Below are 15,417 nucleotides of genomic sequence, written 5' to 3'. Positions count from 1 at the left end.
AAACATCACTTCTGTTTGTCTTGTATTGTTAGTTATATATATGTTAATAGATGTAGTACTTTAAACACCACTGATGTTTGTCTTGTATTGTTAGTTATATATATGTTAATAGATGTAGTACTTTAAACACCACTGATGTTTGTCTTGTATTGTTAGTTATATATATGTTAATAGATGTAGTACTTTAAACACCACTGATGTTTGTCTTGTATTGTTAGTGATATATATGTCAATAGATGTAGTACTTTAAACACCACTGATGTTTGTCTTGTATTGTTAGTTATATATATGTTAATAGATGTAGTACTTTAAACACCACTGATGTTTGTCTTGTATTGTTAGTTAAATATATGTTAATAGATGTAGTACTTTAAACACCACTGATGTTTGTCTTGTTAATTATATATATGTCAATAGATGTAGTACTTTAAACACCACTTCTGTTTGTCTTGTATTGTTAGTAATATATATATTAATCGATGTAGTACTTTAAACACCACTGCTGTTTGTCTTGTAGTGTTAGTTATATATATGTTAATAGATGTAGCACTTTAAACACCACTGATGTTTGTCTTGTATTGTTAGTTATATATATATTAATAGATGTAGTACTTTAAACACCACTGCTGTTTGTCTTGTATTGTTAGTAATATATATATTAATCGATGTAGTACTTTAAACACCACTGATGTTGTCTTGTATTGTTAGTTATATGTATGTTAATAGATGTAGTATTTTAAACACCACTGCTGTTTGTTTTGTAGTGTTAGTTATATATATGTTAATAGATGTAGTACTTTAAACACCACTTCTGTTTGTCTTGTATTGTTAGTAATATATATATTAATCGATGTAGTACTTTAAACACCACTGATGTTTGTCTTGTACTGTTAGTTATATATATGTCAATAGATGTGGTACTTTAAACACCACTTCTGTTTGTCTTCTATTGTTAGTTATATATATATTAATAGATGTAGTACTTTAAACACCACTGATGTTTGTCTTGTAGTGTTAGTTATATATATATTAATAGATGTAGTACTTTAAACACCACTGATGTTTGTCTTGTATTGTTAGTTATATATATGTTAATAGATGTAGTACTTTAAACACCACTGCTGTTTGTCTTGTATTGTTAGTTATATATATGTCAGTAGATGTAGTACTTTAAACACCACTGCTGTTTGTCTTGTATTGTTAGTAATATATATATTAATCGATGTAGTCCTTTAAACACCACTTCTGTTTGTCTTGTATTGTTAGTTATATATATGTTAATAGATGTAGTACTTTAAACACCACTTCTGTTTCTCTTGTATTGTTAGTTATATATATATTAATAGATGTAGTACTTTAAACACCACTGATGTTTGTCTTGTAGTGTTAGTTATATATATGTTAATAGATGTAGTACTTTAACACCACTGATGTTTGTCTTGTAGTGTTAGTTATATATATGTTAATAGATGTAGTACTTTTAAACACCACTTCTGTTTGTCTTGTATTGTTAGTTATATATATATTAATAGATGTAGTACTTTAAACACCACTGCTGTTTGTCTTGTATTGTTAGTTATATATATATTAATAGATGTAGTATTTTAAACACCACTGATGTTTGTCTTGTATTGTTAGTTATATATATGTTAATAGATGTAGTACTTTAAACACCACTGCTGGTTGTCTTGTATTGTTAGTTATATATATATTAATCGATGTAGTCCTTTAAACACCACTTCTGTTTGTCTTGTATTGTTAGTTATATATATGTCAATAGATGTAGTACTTTAAACACCACTTCTGTTTGTCTTGTATTGTTAGTTATATATATATTAATAGATGTGGTACTTTAAACACCACTGCTGTTTGTCTTGTATTGTTAGTTATATATATGTTAATAGATGTAGTACTTTAAACACCACTTCTGTTTGTCTTGTATTGTTAGTTATATATATATTAATAGATGTGGTACTTTAAACACCACTGCTGTTTGTCTTGTATTGTTAGTTATATATATGTTAATAGATGTAGTACTTTAAACACCACTGCTGCTTGTCTTGTAATGTTATTATATATATGTCAATAGATGTAGTACTTTAAACACCACTGCCGTTTGTCTTGTATTGTTAGTAATATATATATTAATCGATGTAGTCCTTTAAACACCACTTCTGTTTGTCTTGTATTGTTAGTTATATATATGTTAATAGATGTAGTACTTTAAACACCATTGATGTTTGTCTTGTATTGTTAGTTATATATATGTTAATAGATGTAGTACTTTAAACACCACTGATGTTTGTCTTGTATTGTTAGTTATATATATGTTAATAGATGTAGTACTTTAAACACCACTGATGTTTGTCTTGTTAATTATATATATGTCAATAGATGTAGTACTTTAAACACCACTTCTGTTTGTCTTGTATTGTTAGTTATATATATATTAATAGATGTAGTACTTTAAACACCACTGATGTTTGTCTTGTATTGTTAGTTATATATATGTTAATAGATGTAGTACTTTAAACACCACTGCTGTTTGTCTTGTATTGTTAGTTATATATATGTCAATAGATGTAGTACTTTAAACACCACTGATGTTTGTCTTGTATTGTTAGTTATATATATATTAATAGATGTAGTACTTTAAACACCACTGATGTTTGTCTTGTATTGTTAGTTATATATATGTCAATAGATGTAGTACTTTAAACACCACTGATGTTTGTCTTGTATTGTTAGTTATATATATGTTAATAGATGTAGTACTTTAAACACCACTGCTGTTTGTCTTGTATTGTTAGTTATATATATGTTAATAGATGTAGTACTTTAAACACCACTGATGTTTGTCTTGTATTGTTAGTTATATATATGTTAATAGATGTAGTACTTTAAACACCACTGCTGTTTGTCTTGTAATGTTATTATATATATGTCAATAGATGTAGTACTTTAAACACCACTGCTGTTTGTCTTGTATTGTTAGTAATATATATATTAATCGATGTAGTCCTTTAAACACCACTTCTGTTTGTCTTGTATTGTTAGTTATATATATGTTAATAGATGTAGTACTTTAAACACCACTTCTGTTTGTCTTGTATTGTTAGTTATATATATATTAATAGATGTAGTACTTTAAACACCACTGATGTTTGTCTTGTAATGTTAGTTATATATATGTTAATAGATGTAGTACTTTAAACACCACTGCTGTTTGTCTTGTAGTGTTAGTTATATATATATTAATAGATGTAGTACTTTAAACACCACTGATGTTTGTCTTGTAGTGTTAGTTATATATATGTTAATAGATGTAGTACTTTAAACACCACTTCTGTTTGTCTTGTATTGTTAGTTATATATATATTAATAGATGTAGTACTTTAAACACCACTGATGTTTGTCTTGTAGTGTTAGTTATATATATATTAATAGATGTAGTACTTTAAACACCACTGCTGTTTGTCTTGTATTGTTAGTTATATATATGTCAATAGATGTAGTACTTTAAACACCACTGATGTTTGTCTTGTATTGTTAGTTATATATATGTTAATAGATGTAGTACTTTAAACACCACTTCTGTTTGTCTTGTATTGTTAGTTATATATATATTAATAGATGTAGTACTTTAAACACCACTGATGTTTGTCTTGTAGTGTTAGTTATATATATATTAATAGATGTAGTACTTTAAACACCACTGATGTTTGTCTTGTAGTGTTAGTTATATATATGTTAATAGATGTAGTACTTTAACACCACTGATGTTTGTCTTGTAGTGTTAGTTATATATATGTTAATAGATGTAGTACTTTAAACACCACTTCTGTTTGTCTTGTATTGTTAGTTATATATATATTAATAGATGTAGTACTTTAAACACCACTGCTGTTTGTCTTGTATTGTTAGTTATATATATATTAATAGATGTAGTATTTTAAACACCACTGATGTTTGTCTTGTATTGTTAGTTATATATATGTTAATAGATGTAGTACTTTAAACACCACTGCTGGTTGTCTTGTATTGTTAGTTATATATATATTAATCGATGTAGTCCTTTAAACACCACTTCTGTTTGTCTTGTATTGTTAGTTATATATATGTCAATAGATGTAGTACTTTAAACACCACTTCTGTTTGTCTTGTATTGTTAGTTATATATATATTAATAGATGTGGTACTTTAAACACCACTGCTGTTTGTCTTGTATTGTTAGTTATATATATGTTAATAGATGTAGTACTTTAAACACCACTTCTGTTTGTTTTGTATTGTTAGTTATATATATATTAATAGATGTGGTACTTTAAACACCACTGCTGTTTGTCTTGTATTGTTAGTTATATATATGTTAATAGATGTAGTACTTTAAACACCACTGCTGCTTGTCTTGTAATGTTATTATATATATGTCAATAGATGTAGTACTTTAAACACCACTGCCGTTTGTCTTGTATTGTTAGTAATATATATATTAATCGATGTAGTCCTTTAAACACCACTTCTGTTTGTCTTGTATTGTTAGTTATATATATGTTAATAGATGTAGTACTTTAAACACCACTGATGTTTGTCTTGTATTGTTAGTTATATATATGTTAATAGATGTAGTACTTTAAACACCACTGATGTTTGTCTTGTTAATTATATATATGTCAATAGATGTAGTACTTTAAACACCACTTCTGTTTGTCTTGTATTGTTAGTAATATATATATTAATCGATGTAGTACTTTAAACACCACTGATGTTTGTCTTGTATTGTTAGTTATATATATGTTAATAAATGTAGTACTTTAAACACCACTGCTGTTTGTCTTGTAGTGTTAGTTATATATATGTTAATAAATGTAGCACTTTAAACACCACTGATGTTTGTCTTGTATTGTTAGTTATATATATATTAATAGATGTAGTACTTTAAACACCACTGCTGTTTGTCTTGTATTGTTAGTTATATATATGTCAATAGATGTAGTACTTTAAACACCACTGCTGTTTGTCTTGTATTGTTAGTAATATATATATTAATCGATGTAGTCCTTTAAACACCACTTCTGTTTGTCTTGTATTGTTAGTTATATATATGTTAACAGATGTAGTACTTTAAACACCACTGATGTTTGTCTTGTATTGTTAGTTATATATATGTTAATAGATGTAGTACTTTAAACACCACTGATGTTTGTCTTGTTAATTATATATATGTCAATAGATGTAGTACTTTAAACACCACTTCTCTTTGTCTTGTATTGTTAGTAATATATATATTAATCGATGTAGTACTTTAAACATCACTTCTGTTTGTCTTGTATTGTTAGTTATATATATGTTAATAGATGTAGTACTTTAAACACAACTGATGTTTGTCTTGTATTGTTAGTTATATATATGTTAATAGATGTAGTACTTTAAACACCACTGATGTTTGTCTTGTATTGTTAGTTATATATATGTTAATAGATGTAGTACTTTAAACACCACTGATGTTTGTCTTGTATTGTTAGTGATATATATGTCAATAGATGTAGTACTTTAAACACCACTGATGTTTGTCTTGTATTGTTAGTTATATATATGTTAATAGATGTAGTACTTTAAACACCACTGATGTTTGTCTTGTATTGTTAGTTATATATATGTTAATAGATGTAGTACTTTAAACACCACTGATGTTTGTCTTGTTAATTATATATATGTCAATAGATGTAGTACTTTAAACACCACTTCTGTTTGTCTTGTATTGTTAGTAATATATATATTAATCGATGTAGTACTTTAAACACCACTGCTGTTTGTCTTGTAGTGTTAGTTATATATATATGTTAATAGATGTAGCACTTTAAACACCACTGATGTTTGTCTTGTATTGTTAGTTATATATATATTAATAGATGTAGTACTTTAAACACCACTGCTGTTTGTCTTGTATTGTTAGTAATATATATATTAATCGATGTAGTACTTTAAACACCACTGATGTTGTCTTGTATTGTTAGTTATATATATGTTAATAGATGTAGTATTTTAAACACCACTGCTGTTTGTTTTGTAGTGTTAGTTATATATATGTTAATAGATGTAGTACTTTAAACACCACTTCTGTTTGTCTTGTATTGTTAGTAATATATATATTAATCGATGTAGTACTTTAAACACCACTGATGTTTGTCTTGTACTGTTAGTTATATATATGTCAATAGATGTGGTACTTTAAACACCACTTCTGTTTGTCTTGTATTGTTAGTTATATATATATTAATAGATGTAGTACTTTAAACACCACTGATGTTTGTCTTGTAGTGTTAGTTATATATATATTAATAGATGTAGTACTTTAAACACCACTGATGTTTGTCTTGTATTGTTAGTTATATATATGTTAATAGATGTAGTACTTTAAACACCACTGCTGTTTGTCTTGTATTGTTAGTTATATATATGTCAATAGATGTAGTACTTTAAACACCACTGCTGTTTGTCTTGTATTGTTAGTAATATATATATTAATCGATGTAGTCCTTTAAACACCACTTCTGTTTGTCTTGTATTGTTAGTTATATATATGTTAATAGATGTAGTACTTTAAACACCACTTCTGTTTCTCTTGTATTGTTAGTTATATATATATTAATAGATGTAGTACTTTAAACACCACTGATGTTTGTCTTGTAGTGTTAGTTATATATATGTTAATAGATGTAGTACTTTAACACCACTGATGTTTGTCTTGTAGTGTTAGTTATATATATGTTAATAGATGTAGTACTTTAAACACCACTTCTGTTTGTCTTGTATTGTTAGTTATATATATATTAATAGATGTAGTACTTTAAACACCACTGCTGTTTGTCTTGTATTGTTAGTTATATATATATTAATAGATGTAGTATTTTAAACACCACTGATGTTTGTCTTGTATTGTTAGTTATATATATGTTAATAGATGTAGTACTTTAAACACCACTGCTGTTTGTCTTGTATTGTTAGTTATATATATATTAATCGATGTAGTCCTTTAAACACCACTTCTGTTTGTCTTGTATTGTTAGTTATATATATGTCAATAGATGTAGTACTTTAAACACCACTTCTGTTTGTCTTGTATTGTTAGTTATATATATATTAATAGATGTGGTACTTTAAACACCACTGCTGTTTGTCTTGTATTGTTAGTTATATATATGTTAATAGATGTAGTACTTTAAACACCACTTCTGTTTGTCTTGTATTGTTAGTTATATATATATATTAATAGATGTATGGTACTTTAAACACCACTGCTGTTTGTCTTGTATTGTTAGTTATATATATGTTAATAGATGTAGTACTTTAAACACCACTGCTGCTTGTCTTGTAATGTTATTATATATATGTCAATAGATGTAGTACTTTAAACACCACTGCCGTTTGTCTTGTATTGTTAGTAATATATATATTAATCGATGTAGTCCTTTAAACACCACTTCTGTTTGTCTTGTATTGTTAGTTATATATATGTTAATAGATGTAGTACTTTAAACACCATTGATGTTTGTCTTGTATTGTTAGTTATATATATGTTAATAGATGTAGTACTTTAAACACCACTGATGTTTGTCTTGTATTGTTAGTTATATATATGTTAATAGATGTAGTACTTTAAACACCACTGATGTTTGTCTTGTTAATTATATATATGTCAATAGATGTAGTACTTTAAACACCACTTCTGTTTGTCTTTGTATTGTTAGTTATATATATATTAATAGATGTAGTACTTTAAACACCACTGATGTTTGTCTTGTATTGTTAGTTATATATATGTTAATAGATGTAGTACTTTAAACACCACTGTATTGTTAGTTATATATATGTCAATAGATGTAGTACTTTAAACACCACTGCTGTTTGTCTTGTATTGTTAGTTATATATATGTTAATAGATGTAGTACTTTAAACACCACTGATGTTTGTCTTGTATTGTTAGTTATATATATGTTAATAGATGTAGTACTTTAAACACCACTGATGTTTGTCTTGTATTGTTAGTTATATATATGTTAATAGATGTAGTACTTTAAACACCACTGATGTTTGTCTTGTATTGTTAGTTATATATATGTTAATAGATGTAGTACTTTAAACACCACTGATGTTTGTCTTGTATTGTTAGTTATATATATGTTAATAGATGTAGTACTTTAAACACCACTGATGTTTGTCTTGTATTGTTAGTTATATATATGTTAATAGATGTAGTACTTTAAACACCACTGCTGTTTGTCTTGTATTGTTAGTATATATAATAGATGTAGTACTTTAAACACCACTGCTGTTTGTCTTGTATTGTTAGTAATATATATATTAATCGATGTAGTCCTTTAAACACCACTTCTGTTTGTCTTGTATTGTTAGTTATATATATGTTAATAGATGTAGTACTTTAAACACCACTTCTGTTTGTCTTGTATTGTTAGTTATATATATATTAATAGATGTAGTACTTTAAACACCACTGATGTTTGTCTTGTAATGTTAGTTATATATATGTTAATAGATGTAGTACTTTAAACACCACTGCTGTTTGTCTTGTAGTGTTAGTTATATATATATTAATAGATGTAGTACTTTAAACACCACTGATGTTTGTCTTGTAGTGTTAGTTATATATATGTTAATAGATGTAGTACTTTAAACACCACTTCTGTTTGTCTTGTATTGTTAGTTATATATATATTAATAGATGTAGTACTTTAAACACCACTGATGTTTGTCTTGTAGTGTTAGTTATATATATATTAATAGATGTAGTACTTTAAACACCACTGCTGTTTGTCTTGTATTGTTAGTTATATATATGTCAATAGATGTAGTACTTTAAACACCACTGATGTTTGTCTTGTATTGTTAGTTATATATATGTTAATAGATGTAGTACTTTAAACACCACTTCTGTTTGTCTTGTATTGTTAGTTATATATATATTAATAGATGTAGTACTTTAAACACCACTGATGTTTGTCTTGTAGTGTTAGTTATATATATGTTAATAGATGTAGTACTTTAAACACCACTTCTGTTTGTATTGTATTGTTAGTTATATATATATTAATAGATGTAGTACTTTAAACACCACTGATGTTTGTCTTGTAGTGTTAGTTATATATATGTCAATTGATGTAGTACTTTGAACACCACTGATGTTTGTCTTGTAGTGTTAGTTATATATATGTTAATAGATGTAGTACTTTATACACCACTGCTGTTTGTCTTGTATTGTTAGTTAAGTATTTATTGGAGTGATACTTCTAACATCACTACATTTTATCTAATTTTGTTGAATTTTTGTTTATGTAGGTATTTCTTTCTCATGCTGTCATAACCGTTTATCTGGATAACAAGAACTATTGTCGTTATCCGTCATGTGAATGAATTAATGTACTATTATAACCAGTTATCTGGATAAGAAGAATTACTTTCATTACGTATCGTCTGGATGACGTTAAGTACTGTCATAACACATCATCTGCATAACAAGTATTACTGTCACAACCCATCATTTAGATAACAAGAATTACTTTCATTACGTATCGTCTGGATGACGTTAAATACTGTCATGACACATCATCTGCATAACAAGTATTACTGTCACAACCCATCATTTAGATAACAAGAATTACTTTCATTACGTATCGTCTGGATGACGTTAAATACTGTCATAACACATCATCTGCATAACAAGTATTACTGTCACAACCCATCATTTAGATAACAAGAATTACTTTCATTACGTATCGTCTGGATGACGTTAAATACTGTCATAACACATCATCTGCATAACAAGTATTACTGTCACAACCCGTCATTTAGATAACAAGAATTACTTTCATTACGTATCGTCTGGATGACGTTAAATACTGTCATAACACATCATCTGCATAACAAGTATTACTGTCACAACCCATCATTTAGATAACAAGAATTACTTTCATTACGTATCGTCTGGATGACGTTAAATACTGTCATAACACATCATTTAGATAACAAGAATTACTTTCATTACGTATCGTCTGGATGACGTTAAGTACTGTCATAACACATCATCTGCATAACAAGTATTACTGTCACAACCCATCATTTAGATAACAAGAATTACTTTCATTACGTATCGTCTGGATGACGTTAAATACTGTCATAACACATCATCTGTATAACAAGTATTACTGTCACAACCCATCATTTAGATAACAAGAATTACTTTCATTACGTATCGTCTGGATGACGTTAAATACTGTCATAACACATCATTTAGATAACAAGAATTACTTTCATTACGTATCGTCTGGATGACGTTGAATACTGTCATAACACATCATCTGCATAACAAGTATTACTGTCACAAACCATCATTTAGATAACAAGAATTACTTTCATTACGTATCGTCTGGATGACGTTAAGTACTGTTTTTACTCATCATCTGGATAACAACGATTACTGTCATAACCAGTCGTCTGGATAACAAGAACTATCTATTAGGATTCGAGTCCTGGATTTTATCGTTTTATGTGTGTAAACTTACAGGTGACTTATTGTGAGAAGTATATTTCAGGATATTATTCTGAACAGTAATTATTCTGGTGTTGTGTTGTAAGATGAAACCACAACACTAAGTGTTTATGATGACAAAATATTTTTAAAATAATAAAAACTATCTGTAAATTTATTTTTCATTCTATTTCGTAAAGATATTTTTAACCTATGCTCCGAGCTTGGCTTTTAAATAAATATTTGTACTGTTTTTTACTGTCTTACTTTTCTAGTACTGAACAGTTTTCTCTTCTCCAGTGTCTCCTGACTGTTATTTTCCTTTCGAAGTTCAAGGAATATTTCTCGTCCAGACACAAGGTTCCACAGCTTATGGAGACAGTATCGTTACGTACTCAGAACTAACAATTGAAGTTGACGCAATTCCTCCATGGGGTCGCTGCCATTTTAGGATAGGAAACAACGTCATTGTAAAAGACAGGTGATTAATAATGGAGCTTGTTTTTGTTCTTTATGTTTGTATAAGTTATTGTTGTAACGTCATTGTAAAAGACAGGTGAGTAATAATGGAACTTGTTTTTGTTCTTTATGTTTGTATAAGTTATTGTTGTAACGTCATTGTAAAAGACAGGTGATTAATAATGGAACTTGTTTTTGTTCTTTATGTTTGTATAAGTTATTGTTGTAACGTCATTGTAAAAGACAGGTGATTAATAATGGAACTTGTTTTGTTCTTTATGTTTGTATAAGTTATTGTTGTAACGTCATTGTAAAAGACAGGTGATTAATAATGGAACTTGTTTTTGTTCGTTATGTTTGTATAAGTTATTGTTGTAACGTCATTGTAAAAGACAGGTGATTAATAATGGAACTTGTTTTTGTTCTTTATGTTTGTATAAGTTATTGTTGTAACGTCATTGTAAAAGACAGGTGATTAATAATGGAACTTGTTTTTGTTCGTTATGTTTGTATAAGTTATTGTTGTAACGTCATTGTAAAAGACAGGTGATTAATAATGGAACTTGTTTTGTTCTTTATGTTTGTATAAGTTATTGTTGTAACGTCATTGTAAAAGACAGGTGATTAATAATGGAACTTGTTTTGTTCTTTATGTTTGTATAAGTTATTGTTGTAACGTCATTGTAAAGACAGGTGATTAATAATGGAACTTGTTTTTGTTCTTTATGTTTGTATAAGTTATTGTTGTAACGTCATTGTAAAAGACAGGTGATTAATAATGGAACTTGTTTTTGTTCGTTATGTTTGTATAAGTTATTGTTGTAACGTCATTGTAAAAGACAGGTGATTAATAATGGAACTTGTTTTTGTTCGTTATGTTTGTATAAGTTATTGTCGTAACGTCATTGTAAAAGACAGGTGATTAATAATGGAACTTGTTTTTGTTCGTTATGTTTGTATAAGTTATTGTTGTTTTTTATTTGCTCTCAATTCAGCTATTCTGGAACTTGTGCTGTAAAGTTGTGATTAAACAAGGCTTAACGGGGTTGATTATTCACTTACATCACTAACAGCGTTATTATTAAACCACTAACAGTACTGCAAAACTAACGTAGAGTTTTAAAATAATTACCCTACTCATACGGTTTTCATCCAAGTATAACTATGCATGATTAATGAAGCTAATAAAATGTAAAGCAGTCAGTTCTTGTATTATAAAACGTGGTGGACGTGGCTTGATCAGTAGAACGTTTAGGCCGCTACTTGAGCGAATTACGCTGTAGTAGATATTGATTAAATGAACCAGTTACTAAACTGTTCCAATCCACTAACTTTTTTAGTATACGTTTGATAAAAGTATTATTAATCTGAGAATAACCGAACGCATGAGCGAAGCTATCAAGGAAGTTGAATAGTTGTGTTAACCTATGGCCCTAATTTGTAGTCTGTCATTCAGCGTTGTTTAAGCCAGTATATGATCTGAAATTTATCTAACAATCGTTATCACTAAGTGGGACTTTTTATTGGTTTATTTAATAATCAGTTTACTTTGAGATTTTTCTAACGGTCTCTACGTTGTTCACTTCTTATCAATAAAAGTGTTAATTTTTCTAACGGTCTCTACGTTGTTCACTTCTTATCAATAAAAGTGTTAATTTTTCTAACGGTCTCTACGTTGTTCACTTCTTATCAATAAAAGTGTTAATTTTTCTAACGGTCTCTACGTTATTCACTTCTTATCAATAAAAGTGCTAATTTTTCTAACGGTCTATACGTTGTTCACTTCTTATCAATAAAAGTGTTAATTTTTCTAACGGTCTCTACGTTGTTCACTTCTTATCAATAAAAGTGTTAATTTTTCTAACGGTCTCTGAGATACGTTTTTATTTCAAGTGAGTTTCTTGTCATCACGAAAGTGTCTTGTTTCTTCAAGTTTGTTTACAATTGACAGACGTTAAAACAAAACGTTTGACATATTTGTTAACTTCGCTAGTGATTACGACACTCTCATGTCCTTCTTAATGACGAGAAATCCACTAAAAATACAAAGGAACACCTTTATACCTATATTAATAAATATAATCAAACATCTAAGCACGCCCTCTACATTCCTACACTCAGTTACACAACCCCCATCAAACATGTGGTCAGCTCTTGGTCACTTACCTCTTTCTTTTTTGTGAACCTGACGACAAACGAAGAAGGTCGAAACGTTGTTCGCTCCTCTACATAAATATTTTCTGAACCCAAACCAGACGTTTTTACATATATAATGTTTCCACCTTCCTAGGTCATCTTCAGGTTAAGAAAGAGAGAGATTGCAAGTGACCTTTGCAGGACACATGTCTTAGGTACGTGAGTATAAACGCGTACTTGTCATGTTAACCTGAAGATGACCCCGGGCGGTTGTTTTCTCTTTATCAGTGAAAGTGTAAACATCCGTTCCAGCCATTCTCAGACACTCTCAGGTGTCTCTTATACTAAGTCACAAAAACAACCTTAAAACTGAACTGACTGAATAACTGACAGTAACAGAGAAACTAAAAGAACTACCTCAGTAATCCAACATTCACTAAAACACATCAAACATTATTGTAATTCATGTTTTTATATTGCTTATTAAACTTTCAAGTAAACTTGAGCCACACTTCATCACGTATCGTGAAACTACCCATAGCCAACACTAGTAGGAACGTCTATCTATACCTTGAATCACATTTTCATGGTATCAGTTTGGTTATGTTTGTGTTTTAACAAATGAGATGTTTTAAGATATCTCATGTTCCTTTAGCGCTGGAACTCAAGATTGTCTACGATGTTTTCATCTGACTCTCAAGACACCAAATGTCATTCAAATCCACACTGAAGGTAAGTTATTGTTATATGAATCCATGCATTACGGATAAGAATTACTTAGATCCTCGTCAGACATCAATTCTCGTTCAGTAGATCCACAAATTATTAGTAAGTGACAATTTTATAATTATAGATATTTCAGTGCATTACTTTCATTGTTTGCTTATTTCTAGTCATATCTAAGTTCTATTACTGTTTGGTTTGTTTGATTATTTCTCATCATATCTAAGCTCTATTACTGTTTGGTTTGTTTGATTATTTCTCATCATATCTAAGCTCTATTACTGTTTTGTTTGTTTGATTATTTCTAGTCATATCTAAGTTCTATTACTGTTTTGTTTGTTTGATTATTTCTAGTCATATCTAAGTTCTATTACTGGTTTGTTTGTTTGATTATTTCTAGTCATATCTAAGTTCTATTACTGTTTTGTTTATTTGATTATTTCTCATCATATCTAAGTTCTATTACTGTTTTGTTTGTTTGATTATTTCTAGTCATATCTAAGTTCTCTTACTTTTTTGTTTGTTTGATTATTTCTCATCATATCTAAGTTCTATTACTGTTTTGTTTGTTTGATTATTTCTCATCATATCTAAGTTCTATTACTGTTTTGTTTGTTTGATTATTTCTAGTCATATCTAAGTTCTATTACTGGTTTGTTTGTTTGCTTATTTCTAGTCATATCTAAGTTCTATTACTGGTTTGTTTGTTTGATTATTTCTAGTCATATCTAAGTTCTATTACTGTTTTGTTTGTTTGATTATTTCTAGTCATATCTAAGTTCTATTACTGTTTTGTTTGTTTGATTATTTCTCATCATATCTAAGTTCTATTACTTTTTTGTTTCTTTGATTATTTCTAGTCATATCTAAGTTCTATTACTGTTTTGTTTGTTTGATTATTTCTCATTATATCTAAGTTCTATTACTGGTTTGTTTGTTTGATTATTTCTAGTCATATCTAAGTTCTATTACTGTTTTGTTTGTTTGATTATTTCTAGTCATATCTAAGTTCTATTACTGGTTTGTTTGTTTGATTATTTCTAGTCATATCTAAGTTCTATTACTGTTTTGTTTGTTTGATTATTTCTCATCATATCTAAGTTCTATTACTGTTTTGTTTGTTTGATTATTTCTAGTCATATCTAAGTTCTATTACTTTTTGTTTGTTTGATTATTTCTTATCATATCTAAGTTCTATTACTGTTTTGTTTGTTTGATTATTTCTCATCATATCTAAGTTCTATTACTGTTTTGTTTGTTTGATTATTTCTAGTCATATCTAAGTTCTATTACTGGTTTGTTTGTTTGATTATTTCTAGTCATATCTAAGTTCTATTACTGGTTTGTTTGTTTGATTATTTCTAGTCATATCTAAGTTCTATTACTGTTTTGTTTGTTTGATTATTTCTAGTCATATCTAAGTTCTATTACTGTTTTGTTTGTTTGATTATTTCTCATCATATCTAAGTTCTATTACTTTTTTGTTTCTTTGATTATTTCTAGTCATATCTAAGTTCTATTACTGTTTTGTTTGTTTGATTATTTCTCATTAT

Source organism: Tachypleus tridentatus, unplaced genomic scaffold (genome assembly GCF_004210375.1).
Source record: "Tachypleus tridentatus isolate NWPU-2018 unplaced genomic scaffold, ASM421037v1 Hic_cluster_1, whole genome shotgun sequence".
Classification (NCBI taxonomy): Eukaryota; Metazoa; Arthropoda; class Merostomata; order Xiphosura; family Limulidae; genus Tachypleus; species Tachypleus tridentatus.
This window is presented reverse-complemented; position numbering follows the sequence as displayed.